Consider the following 13,646-nt stretch of genomic DNA (forward strand, 5'->3'; position numbering starts at 1 on the left):
ATTATTTGTGGGAGGTAAAAGTTAAAACAGTTGAACTCATGGAGATGGAGAGTAGAAGGCTGGCTACCAGAGGCTGGGAATGGTAGTGGGGGTGTGGTGCTTAAGTGGCAATGGTTAATGGGTACAAAAAAAAGTTAGAAATAATAAATAAGGCCTAGTGTTTTCTAGCACAATAGTCAGATGTAATTTATAATCAAATGTAACTTAATAGTACATTTTAAAGTTACTAAATGAGTATAATTAGATTGTAATACAAAGGATAAATGCTCGAGGTGATGGATACACCATTTACCCTGATGTGATTATTACGCATTGCATTCTTGTGACAAAATATCTCATGTAACCCATAAATGCATACACCTATTATGTACACACAAAACTAAAAATTAAAAATAAATCGGAATCAAATATTAACATTTGTTAAATCTCAGTGGTAGTTATACAGGTATTGCTATCAGCACCTTGTTTTCTTGCATTTTGTATGTTTAAACTTCATATATATACAAAACTACATATACACATAAAACTTGGGTTCAGATGAAACAACCTGGACTTTTTGAGTGGGGTGAAGAACAAAATATTCTTTGGATTAGCAGGCTATTTCTAGGCTAAAGTTGAATTTGGGATAAACAGCAATAAAAGAATCAAGCAATCTTCATGTGTGTGCATGTGTGTGCATGTGTGTACATGGGTGTGTCACCTCATTTATAAAAGGGTTAGAAGTCTTGGGGAGAGGAATAGAAGATAATATAGACAGTAAGCAATATTCATGTTATACTTAAGAAGGATGAAAAAGGGATGAAAAGAAAGTTAAGTAATAGTAAGAGTCTTGAAGTCATAGATAAATTTGTTTTTTATCTAGTAGACTATTGGAGGTACAACATCGTTTTTGAAGTAATGAGGTAACAAAAGTCATCTCCTGGGAAAACCACTCTGATGGAAGTTATGGGCTGCTGGAACTTAGGCAAGCCTCTTCCTACCTGCTCTCATAAAGAAGGGCACAACACAATAGGAGCTTTATTTCTGCATTCCTTCACCTCCTCATGCCCTTTTGTAGGAAAGGATTTAAGACAGGCCCTTCTCCACCTATCTGCCACTTTTCCATCAAAAGAATTACAGAGTTTAGCAGTTTGGAGACAGTTTTCACAGCTATTATTCACTTTACCAGATAGTTCTTCTGTAGGATGTCTTTTTCAATAAGGGTCCATTTCTTACTGCCTTTAAAGTATTATACAAAATTATTTTGCTATGAAATGAAATGTCTATCTACTGTCCAATCACTTTTTCTTATAAAAGAAAAAGTAAAAGTAAAATGAAAGAAAGGAAAGTAAAAGTAAATAAAAGAAAGAAATGATTCTGCATCTTTAGTCCAGGCAAATTCCACCTCATATCAACTCTGTACTTTCAACATCTCAGGCTGTTACTTCTCTAATAAAATGCAAAAAGAAAATCAGTGATGAAATGACTGTTTGTAATGCTACTTGATTCAAAGGGACTGACATCCCACACAGAAAGTATTATTCCTTATGGTTACTTGAAAACGAATCAGAGATTATTACTTATCCATAGCTCCATACGAAGGAGCAAATGGCATTTTTTTTTTCACCTAAAATTTGGAATAGTTAACAAAGAATTCCATTAGGTGTCAGGGGACTTGGGGTTCATCTCTGACAAGATTTGCTACTGGTACAAGAGACAAAAACGTCATTACTGCTCCTCATTTTAACTGTGGAGCTAGGATGATACTTAGCTAACACAGGATTTATTATAAACTTTCAAATACTATTCAAAGGCGACTGCTCATCAGTTTATGATCTTTAGAAAGTTTATATGTTAAAACAAAGGAATACAAACACAAAATAAATTAACACAGAGAAAATAACCAGTGTGATAAATTTGTCATTTATTTTTGCAATGTAAAATATATTCCATTGCATGCCCTTTTAATGCTGTGCCAACACATAACGTAATTGTAGAATAACATTCATTGTAAGAATTGATGGAAGCTATTATGTTATAGGTTAAGTGAAATGATAATGGCAGGGTATGGTAATAAAATTCTCCTTGTACAAAAAGGAGAATGCAGAAAAGCACTTTATTTCTTCGTCATAAAAGCCTTCTTACTAAAATATAATTCCAAGATAAGCTAAACAAATATCATTCAAAGAGGTGTTAGAAGACAATTATAAAAACAACTCATGTTTATTTTTATCTCATGTCTTGTAATTCCTGTTTTGTGTTTTATAACTCACATACTGTTATTGTTATACATGTTTATAATTTATAAACAAATAAATGGTGCAACAAGACCATTTCAATGACTTCATCAAATCTTATCTAAATTAGTCTTCTAATTTGTTCCTCTGCCTCTAGTCTCACCCATATCCCTCCATTCTTTACTCCACATTGTCAGCGGAGGCATCTTTCCAAAGTGTATATCTGATTTTGTTTTATGACAGATGAGATTTCTTGGAAACAGACTGTGAGATGAGGGTTTATATGCAGAAGGTTTACTGGGAATGATCTCAGAAGATATACGTATAAGGAAGCAGGGAAGGCAAGGTGGAGCAGAGGGAAAATTTTATCCCCACTGCTTTGCAAATGGAGCCTTAAGAGTATACTTCAGAAATAACTGGAGCTTGAATATCCAGCTTTTTGGTGTTGTCTCAAATTGAAGAAACGGGATTTTACTTTTGAACCCTCAGAGAGCCAGTCATTGTCCATAGACTAAATGACATAAGAGTGGCTGTAAATTTGGGTGAGGAAGCAGTGTTCTTTGGGGTTCCCAACTGTGAGCGGCCAGCAGAAGACATTCCCAACATTGGCTCTGAAGAGATCTTGGTGGATTGATACCTCACCCATTACAAAGTTCTGATCCCAAACAAAGATATTAAAAATTTAAGTTAACAGAGATAAGGGGAGGGTTTGTGAATAATTTATGTTACTTAAAAGAGAATTATTGCTGTGCTCTGGAGAAATTTTTTTTTTTTTTTTTTTTTTTTCTTTTTTTGGTGGTGAGGGAGGGATATCCTTTTCATGTCAAACTTAGGAAAAGCAGCTTTAATTAGTCCAATTTTAAAATCCTAAGGCAGATTTCTTGAAGTTTGAGAAACTCAGTATACTGTGGTCTATCTCCACCCACAAAAATATGGAGGCCTAAGTCAACTTTGTCGACCAGTGAAAACAAGATGCTGCTTCATATGGAAGCTATACACTTCCCTCCAGTGGTTATTCAAAGGCCCAAGAACTAACCAAGTTTGCTAAGGTAAGCACTCAAATAATTATAATTCCAAAAATACTATGAATAATGCTATAAGAAAGGTTCAAAGCTGAGTGTGGTGGCTCGTGCCTGTAATCCCAGCACTTTGGGAGGCCAAAGAGGGCAGATCACCTGAGGTTGGGAGTTCGAGACCAACCTGACCAACATGGAGAAACCCCATCTCTACTAAAAATACAAAATTAGCCAGGTGTGGTGGTGCATGCCTGTAATCCCAGCTACTCAGGAGGCTGAGGTAGGAGAATTGCTTGAACCTGGGAAGTGGAGGTTGTGGTGAGCCAAGATCACACCATTGCACTCCAGCCTGGGGAACAAGAGTAAAACTCTGTCTCAATCAATCAATCAATCAATCAGTAAAGTTGAAGACAATTGCTAGTGGGTTGTGAAGGAAAAAGAAAAGAAAATTGCTTCTAGTTTCAAAAAGTAGAGAAACTTTTACACACTAATTAGCATTTTATGTGGTATTGAACTGTAATGAAGAGAGGAAAAAGCATAAGAAGGTTTAAGGTGAAGTAAACAGCCTGAGGCAAAGTACCAGTGTTAAAAGTACTGTGAAAGAAGAGTATGTCAGATGACACAATGAAATACAGTGAAATATCACTGTGGATCTGTATTAGTTTATTAGGGCTGCCATAACAAAATACCATAAACAGCCACTTTGAGCTCTGGAGGATGGAAGTCCAAGGTCAAGTGTTAGCAGGGTTGGTTTCTCCTTAGGCCTCTCTCCTGGGCTTGCAGATAGCTGTCTTCTCACTCTGGTGTCATATAACCTTTCTTCGGTTTGTTTGTATTCCAGATATCTCCTTAGGTGTCCAAAATTTCTCGTTTCATAAGGACACCAGTCAGATTGGTTTACGGCCCACCCTAAAGGCCTCATTTTAATTTTATCAGCTTTTTAAGAGCACTATCTCCAAATACAGTCACATTCTGAGCTACTGAGTTTTAAGACTTCAATATATGACTTTTGGAGAAACACAATTCAGCCCATAACAGGACCTTAGAATAATTAATCTATTATAAACTCATGCATATATGTAAACCTGAGCTAGAATCATGTAAAAAAAAGAAATTAAAATTTTGACATTAGAAAAGTCTTTGATGATTTCTAGTTTATTTATTCATTGAAAGATTAATAGTGTGACCTTGAACAACTTATGTAATTTCTTTAATCTTCTGTTTCCTCAATGAAAAAATGAATATAAAAATGTCTACTTTATTGGGTGGTTGTGAAGATTAAATGAGATAATCATTTCTAAATAATTTAGCACATAAACTGACAGTGATTTATAGATCAGTATAATTTATCTTACCTTATTTTCTTCTAACTTTGGCTAAAATTACGCATTGTCAATGAAGTCTTAATTGACTATTCTTTTAAAATCATAAATTTCTATTTCCCTTGCAAGCATATCTTCATATACCTTCTGTTTATTGTTCCTCGTGGTACCTGCTATCTAACATACAATATATTTATTTATTTACTTAAAATTTGTTTTCTGACTACCCCCCACTAGAATGACAGCTAATTGTGTATAGAAACATCAACTTTTTCTCTGCTGTATCCCCGTGCCTAGAATGTTCTAGCACATAATAAATGCTCAGAAAATATTAGTTGAATTAATTAATATTGAATACTATTTAGAAATAATTAACTTATGCTATAATCAAATTTGTAGATTAATACTTAAAGAGCATTCAACCCAGGATTTACCATTATAACAGACATCCATGAAAAGGCTTTATAAAAGTTATGGTTCATAGGCAACTAACATTGTGAAATGACTACATTTCAGACTAGGCAGGCATAGCATCCCTATAGGACTAGCAACAAACCTGATTGAAGAGTTCCTTTTTTTTTCATCTTCATTGACATGGAGCAGACTTGTTTTAACAGAGAAACAAAATGACAACTTGTTGAATGAATTAGACTAAACACAAAAGCGTAAAAGTTTAAAAAATTTGCAGCCTGACCATGTGGTAGAAAAGAAAAACCTGTTTCCAGGGAGAAATTCAAGCAGGTGGCAGAAATTTTTATAAAGAGAAGCCAAGCCAAGACAATGGGGAAAATGCCTGGAAGGCATTTCAGAGACATCCAGGGCAGACTCTCTCATTACAGGCCTGGTGGCCTAAGAGGGAAATAATATTTTATGCACAAGATCCATGACCCTGCTGCCCTGCACCACCTCAGGACAGTGCTCCCTGTTTCCCAGCCACTGCAGCTCCAGCCATGGCTCAAAAGAGCCAAGGTACAGCTCTGACTGCTGCTTTAGAGGGTGCAAGTCATGGCTTCCATGGGGCATTTAGCCTTCAGGTGTAGAGAGAGCAAGAGTTGAGGCTTGGTAACATCCTCCTAGATTTTAGAAGATGTATGGAAATGCCTGGATTCCCAGGCAGAAGTCTGCTTGAGGGGTGGAGACCTCATGGAGAACCTCTACTAGGGCAGTGCAGAGGGAAAATGTGGGGTTTGAACCCCCACACAGAGTCCCCACTAGGGCACTGCCTAGTGAAGCTGTGAGAACAGGGCCACAATTTTCCAGACCCCAGAATGATAGACCCAACGACAGTTTGCACCATGTGCTTGGAAAAGCCACAGGCACTTAATATCAGCTTGTGAAAGCAGCTGTTGGTGGCAGGGTGGTGGGGGGAGCTGTACACCGCAAAGCCACAGAGGCAGAGCTGTCAAAGACCTTGGGAGCCTACCTCTTGCATCAGTGTTACTTAGATGTGAGACATGGAGACAAAGGAGATTATTTTGTAGCTTTAAGATTGAATGAACGCCCTGCTTGGTTTTGGACTTGCATAGGGTCTGTAACCCCTTTGTTTTGTCTGATTTCTCTCTTTTGAAACAGGAGTACTAACCAATGCGTGCATTCCCATTGTGTCTTGGAATTAACTGACTTGTTTAAAATTTTACAGGTTCATTGGTGGAAGGGATTTGCCTTGTCTGAGATAAGATTTTGAACTGTGAAATTTTGTGTAAATGCTGGAGTGAATTAAGACTTTGGGGACTGTCAGGAAAGCAGAATTGCATTTTGAAATGGAACACTGACTTTTTATTTCATTGATCTTTTGTATTTTTTTCATTTGAAATTTATTTCTGCTCTGATGTTTATTTTTATTAATTTGGGGTTTGGCTTGAACTTGCTTTTTAATGATGCATTGTTAAAATGCATGGTTAAATTGTTTATATAAAGTTTTTTGTATGCTTTTATGTAAGCACTTGTATCAATTAACTTCCCTCTTTGTACTGTTTTTACTGTGATTCACAGGTTTTCATATATTGTGTTTCTATTATTATATATTTCAAGACATATTCAAATTTTCTTCTTAATTTCTTCATTGACCCTCTGGTAATTCAGAAGCATATTGTTTAATTTCTTTGTATTTTGTATAGTTCCCAAAATTCCTCATGTTATTGGTATCTAGTTTTATTCCATTATGGCCAGAGAAAATGCTTGATATTATTGCATTTTAAAAAAATTAAGACTCATTTTGTGAACCTAACATATGGCCTCTTCTTGAGAATAATCCATATGCTAAATAAAAGAATATTTATTCTGTAGTCATTGTATGAAATGTTCTGTAAATATCTGTTAGATCCATTTAGTCTATATTGCAGATTACATCAAACATTTCTTTGTTGATATTCTGTCTAGAACTTCTGTCCAATGTTGAAAGTGGGTTGTTGAAATCTCCAGCTATTATTATATTGGGACCCATCATTCTTTGTAGTGCTAATAACATCTTTTTATATATATGGATACTCCAGTTTGGGGTGTATATGTATTTGAAATTGTTATATTCTCTTCCTGAATGGACCCCTTTATTATTATATAGTGACCTTCTTTGTCACTTATTATAACTTTGTCTTAAATTCTATTTCATCTGATGTAAGTATAGTGACTCCTGCTATTATTTTGGTTTCCATTGACATGGCATATCTTTTTCCATCCTTTATATTCAGGCTATGCGTGTCTTTATAGGTGAACTGTGTTTCTTGCAGGCCAAATATAAATAAACATTTATTTTCTTACCCTTTCAGCTACTTTATATCTTTTGATTAAAGAATTTAGTCCATCCTCATTTAAGGTTATTATTGATAAGTAGGAACTTACTCCTGCCATTTTGTTGTTTTCATTTTTTTTTTCTCTCTCTCCATGTGTATGTGTGTGTGTGTGTGTGTGTGTGTGTGTGTGTGTGTGTAGTGTTCTTTCTTTCTTTCCTTCCTGTCTTCCTTTAGTGAAGTGATTTTCTCTGGTAATATGATTTAGTTTCATTCTTGTTTATTTTGTGTGCATCTATCATATATTTTTTTAGTTTGTCAAGAGGCTTGCATATACTTTCTTGACTTTCTTGTAGCCCATTATTTTATCTTAATAAGAACACTGTTTACATAAACAAACTTGGAGAAAGAAAACTAATACTCTATGTCTTAACTTAGCCCCCTCAGTATTTTACTTTTTGTTTCTATTTATATATTTCTGTACTTTTGCCGAAGTCTGGAAAAGTTGTTGTAGTTATCATTTTTCATTGATCCATTTTTTTGTTTTCCTACTTAAAATAAGAATATTTTGCACATCAAAATAACAGTGTTAAAATATCTGGGTTTTTGTTTTTGTTTTTTTTTTTGGACTTACTATTACCAGTGAGTTTTGTACCTTTATGTGATTACTTATTGTGTATTCAAGTCCTTTTTTTTTCTATTTGAAGTACTTCCTATAACATTTCTTGTAGGAATGATGTGGTGTTGAAATCCCACAGCATTTGCTTTTCTGGGAAAGTCTTTATTTCTGTTTCATGTCTGAAAAGTATTTTTGCTAGATATACTATTCTAGGGTAAATGTTTTTCTCATTCAGCACTTTTCTTACAACATGCTACTCTCTTCTGGCCTATAACTTTCCCACTAAAAACTGTATAGTCAGACATATTGGAGCTCCATTGTATGTTACTCATTTTTTTTCTCTTGCTGCATTTAGGATTCTTTCTCTTATCATTGATATTTGGACATGTGGTTGTTAAGTTCTTTGAGGTAGTCCTCTTTGGGTTAAATATGTTTAGTGCTCTATAGCTTTCTTGTATTTTAATATTGATATATATCTTCCTCAAGGTTTTGAATGTTCTCTGCTATTATCCCTTTCAATAAACTTTCTTCCCTTATCCCTTTTTCTGCCTCCTAAGGCCAAACTCATAAATTTCCCTTTTTGAGGCTATTTCCTAGATCCTGTAGGTGTGTTTAATGGTTTTTAAATTATTTTTTCTCCTCTGTGTATTTTCTTTTTCTTTTTATTATTATTATTATACTTTAAGTTCTAGGGAACATGTGCACAATGTGCAGGTTTGTTACATATGTATACTTGTGCCATGTTGGTGTGCTGCACCCATCAACTCATCATTTACATTAGGTATATCTCCTAATGCTATCCCTCCCCGCTGTCCCCTCCCTACAATAGGCCCTGGTGTGTGATGTTCCCCTTCCTGTGTCCAAGTGTTCTCAATATACAATTAAAATTGTATATTTTAATCCCTTGCTTTTTAGCTTTACTCCATCTATTAAAGATTTTTGCTTTGTGATTACCATTAGTCTTACAAGAAACCTTGTTATAACAGGTTATTTAACAATTTAATGTAATGCATATTTTAATTAGCTCCATTTGGAAATTCCACAATATGTGTGTGTGTGTGTGTGTGTGTATATACACACACTATATTGTGTGTATATATATATACACACACACAATATATATACACACACATACACTTCAAACACCATGTTGTTTATGATAAATATATACATTATTTGCCAATTCTTTAAATAAAACAAAAATGTTTAAAAATTGTTACATGCAATAAAAGCAGTCCTTAATTGTAAATTTAGAGCATTAAATGCATATAAGAAAATTAGAGTATGTAAAATAAATAATTTAAAACTTCACCTTAGTAAACTATAAAAAAGGGTAAATTCAATCCAACATAATCAGAAAAGTTATATAATAAATGTTAGAGTAAAAATTCACAAATTTGATAACTGAGATAAAATAGACTATTGGAAATACGCAAATAATCAAGTCTCACACAAGGAGAAACAGCTAATCTGAAAATGGCTACATCTGTTTCAAATCTTGCATCAACAGTTAATTACCTCCAAAAATAAAAACAGCAGGCCAAAATGATTCTACTGGTTAATTCTAGGACACAATTATGGATAAAAATGATAGCATTTTTTATCTGCAAACTGTTCCACAAAAAATAAAAGCAAAGAGAATACTTCCCAAGTGATTCTGTGAATGGGCATTGCCCTGATACCAAAACCACTGGATAAAGACATAACAGGAAATATAAAACTTATAAAAGACTTATATCCAAAATATTTAAATAACTTAAAATTCAACAATATGAAAGAAAACAACCTAATTAAAATCTGGGTGAAACGTCTTCATAGACACCTCAATACAGAAGATATACAGTTTAAAAATAAACAATGTAAAGATGCTCAATCAAATGGCATTAGGGAATTGCAAAGTAAAACAAGGTGTGAGATATCAGTACACACTTATAAGAATGGCTAAAATCCAAAATACTCAAAACACCAAATTCTGGTGAGGTTGTTATAAAATGAAGAAATAGTGCTCCTAAGTATTTACAGGCATAACTTGCTTCATGTGCTTCACTTTATTGTGCATATATTGCTTCTTTTACACATTGAAGATTTGCGGCATCTCTATATATAGAAAAATCTATCATTGCCTTTTTGCGTGTACTCATTTTGTGTCTTTGTGTCACATTTTGGTAATTCTCATGACATTTTAAACTTTTTCATTATTACTAAATCTGTTCTGTGATCAGTGATCTGTAATCAGTGATCTTAGATGTTACTATCATTACTGTGTTATTACCCATAAATGTTGTATATGTTCTGATTGCTGAGGTATTGGCTATTTCCCATCTCTTTCCCTCTTCTCTGGTCTCCCTATTCAATGAGACACAGAAATAATACAATTAAACCAATTAATAATGCTACAATGTCCTCACAGTGGTCAAGTGAAATGAAGAGCTGTCTATCTTTCACTTTAAATCAAAAGCCAGAAGGTGATTAAACTTAGTGAGAAAGAAATGTTGAAAGCTTAGATAGGCTGAAAGCTAGGCCGCTTGTGACAATCAGTTGGCAAAGTTGTCAATGAAAAGGGAAAGTTATTAGAGGAAATTAAAATTGTTTCTCCAGTGAACACATGAATTGTAGGAAAGCAAAACAGCCTTATTGCTGATAAGAAGAAAATTTTAATCGCCTGGATAGAAGATCAAAAACCAGCTATAAGATTCCCTTAAGCCAAAGCCTGATCTACAGCAGTGCCCTAACTCTATAATTCTATGAAAGCTGAGAGAGGCTAGAAAGGTGCAGCAAAAAAATCTTGAAGCTAGCAGAGTTTGGTTTATGATGTTAAGCAACCATCACCTTGATCAGTCAGCAGTCATCAAAAATGAGGCAAGATTGTTCATCAGAATAAAGGATTACAAATCATTGAAGGTTTGGATGCGCCTTAGCAGTTTTTAGCAATAAAGTATTTTTAAATTAAAAAGTATGCACATTGTTTTCTTTAGATATAATGCTATTGCACACTTAATGGACTTCAGTACAGTATAAACACAACTTTTTTATGCACTGGAAAAAATTCATGTGACTTGCTTTATTGGGATATATGCTTTATTGTGGTGGTCTGGAACCAAACCCCAATATCGCTGAGGTATTCCTATACTCATGAGTAGGCAACATGTCTACACACACATATGTCTATAGCATCTATATTAATAATTGTCAGAAATTGTCAGCAACCAAGAAGTCTTTCGATAGATGAATTGTTATTCAAACTGTGATCTATCCATACCATGGAATATTATTCAGTAATAAAAATAAATGGGCTATCAAGCCACACAAGATCATTAAAACTATATTGCTTAAGGAATAAATCAATCTGAAAAGGCTACATACTGTATGATTCCAACTGCATAACATTTTTGAGAAGCAAAAATATAGAAACAGTAAAAATATCAGTGGTTGTCAAAGGTTGAGGAGTGAGAGGGGATTTTATAAATAGGTGAAGCACAAATAATTTCAGGATAGTAAAACTATTATTTATGATATAATGGTGAATTTGTATATTGTGAATTTGTAAAAATTCATGGACCTGTACAATACAAAGAATGAACCCAAATTTAGCTATTAATTTTAATTAACAATAATATATCAATATAATTGGTTTATCAATTCTAACAGTAATGTACTATATAAATACGAGATGTTAATAATAGAGAAAACTGGGGGCAGGTATAGAGTCATATAGGAACTCTGTACTTGAGGTCAATTTTTCTGTAAACTTAAAAGTGTTCTAATATATAAATTATATTATTTAAATATACAAAACTGTTCTAATAAATTATTTTATTTAAAAATAAAATAAAATGGATAAAATTACATTGATCATCAGTGTATAAAATCATTGAGCTGCGTTTCTGTTTTTACAGAAAAGAGTTCCATAAGTAAAGTGAGTCAATATGTATGTCTCTTGTGCCTGCACACTGAGCTCGGGTCCTGTCTCCATTGCTCCATCTCCTAATCTCTGGAAGGCACCAGGTGACTTTGTCACAGCCCATGTCACCTTGTGACCTGCAGGTACTGGGGAATCCATAGGGAGGATACTGGGACACCCAGAAGCTGGGAAATGTTACTCTCCATTACTTAATTACTAAACCCTGCTGACAGCAGCTCAGTGGATGTCAGCTAAGATGGCCAACTAAATGCAGCCAGGAAAAACATCTCACACCAAAAGACAGGGACATCAGGAAGACTGGGAAACTGTGAGCAGATTTTTGGAAGGAAGGCATTCAGAGTGGATGGAGGGAGGATGCAAACACTAGGCTGGAGAGGGATAAGCTGGGAACATGTGACTGGGCTGCTGAGCACTGGGACTTACCCCTGACTCGCAGTGGCTCCTGGGAAGGGGTGAGTTAAACAGACAAGGAGTGGCCCACTCTTACCATGGACCTTGGAATTCTAGCTACAGGAGACCCCATGACCCAATGGACACTTGGGCTGGAAGGGAGAACTGCTTAGAGAGGTGGCAGGAGCAGGACTCCAGCCTCTGCAGAACCTAGAGGGTTTGCCATGGAAATGAAATGGCTGCAGTGGAAGACAGCCAGTGATCCCCATACCCCACAGCTTCCCACGTTTCCCTATGTGGCTTTAGCTTTTGGGTAATAATTAGACATGGACAAAGCAGCGAGGTCTTGCCCATGAAATGGGGACAGTCTGCTCTGAGTGCTACCCTGTCTGCTAGCCTCTCCTGGGGCCCTACCCTGGACATACCTGCATGCAAAGCAGCCTCACATCCTGAATCAGAATGCTGCCCAAGGACCCTCTTTATATCTTCCTCACTGCAGACCAAGCCTAACTGTTAAGGAGCTCCAGAAAATTGGTCCCACCAATGCACACACACCCACTCATGGCCTTCCCCGACCGAATCCTCCTGCCATCACTTTGCTCCCGCCAGCACCTCATCCCATTGATGCATGGGCACTCCACCACTCCACTGCTGCAACCAGCACCAGTGCATGCAAAAACACTGGAGTCCTGCCCCTGCTGTGCTGCTGCCACCGGTGCAAGCCCATGCAAGAATGTTGCCAAAGTAACCCCACTGATGAGTGCCACACATCCACACCACTGTTGCTGCCGGAATGCACAAGGGACCACAGTCCCTGCTGTCACTATGCTAATGAAGTACTTTGTCTGGCAACCCCCATTAGACTCCTGTGACCAGAAAACTGGGAGCAATTCAATCCCTCCAGTGTAACAGTTTCCTAACCTCAAGGGGCCAGAGAACAAAGCAACCGGCCTGGTATTAGTCCCCCAGAGTTAGAGCATACATCCCAGGAGTGCTGATCTGAACCTCAACACCCTGAAATCTTCCAGAAAGGAAGTCAGTTGACTAAACAGATCTTATAACACAATAAAATACCCAAAGGTATCAACAAAAATAAAAGCAAAACTCCCTATACAAAGGAGAGCAACTTCAAAGATTAAGGAACATCACCCAACACAGATGAGAAAGAGCCAGTGCAAGAACTTTGGAAACTCAAAAAACCAGAGTGTCTTCTTACCTCCAAATGACACCACTAGTTTTCCAGCAACGGTTCTTAAACATGCTGAAATGGCTTAAATGACAGACATGGGATTCAGAATATGGATAGGAAAGAAGTTTATCAAGATTCAGGAGGAAGTCAAAATATAATACAAAGAATTTAAGGAATACAATAAAATTATATCAAAGCTGAAAGATGAAATCGCTATTTTAAGAAAGAACCAAATTGATCTGACAG

Source organism: Macaca thibetana, chromosome X, assembly GCF_024542745.1.
Source record: "Macaca thibetana thibetana isolate TM-01 chromosome X, ASM2454274v1, whole genome shotgun sequence".
Taxonomy (NCBI): domain Eukaryota; kingdom Metazoa; phylum Chordata; class Mammalia; order Primates; family Cercopithecidae; genus Macaca; species Macaca thibetana.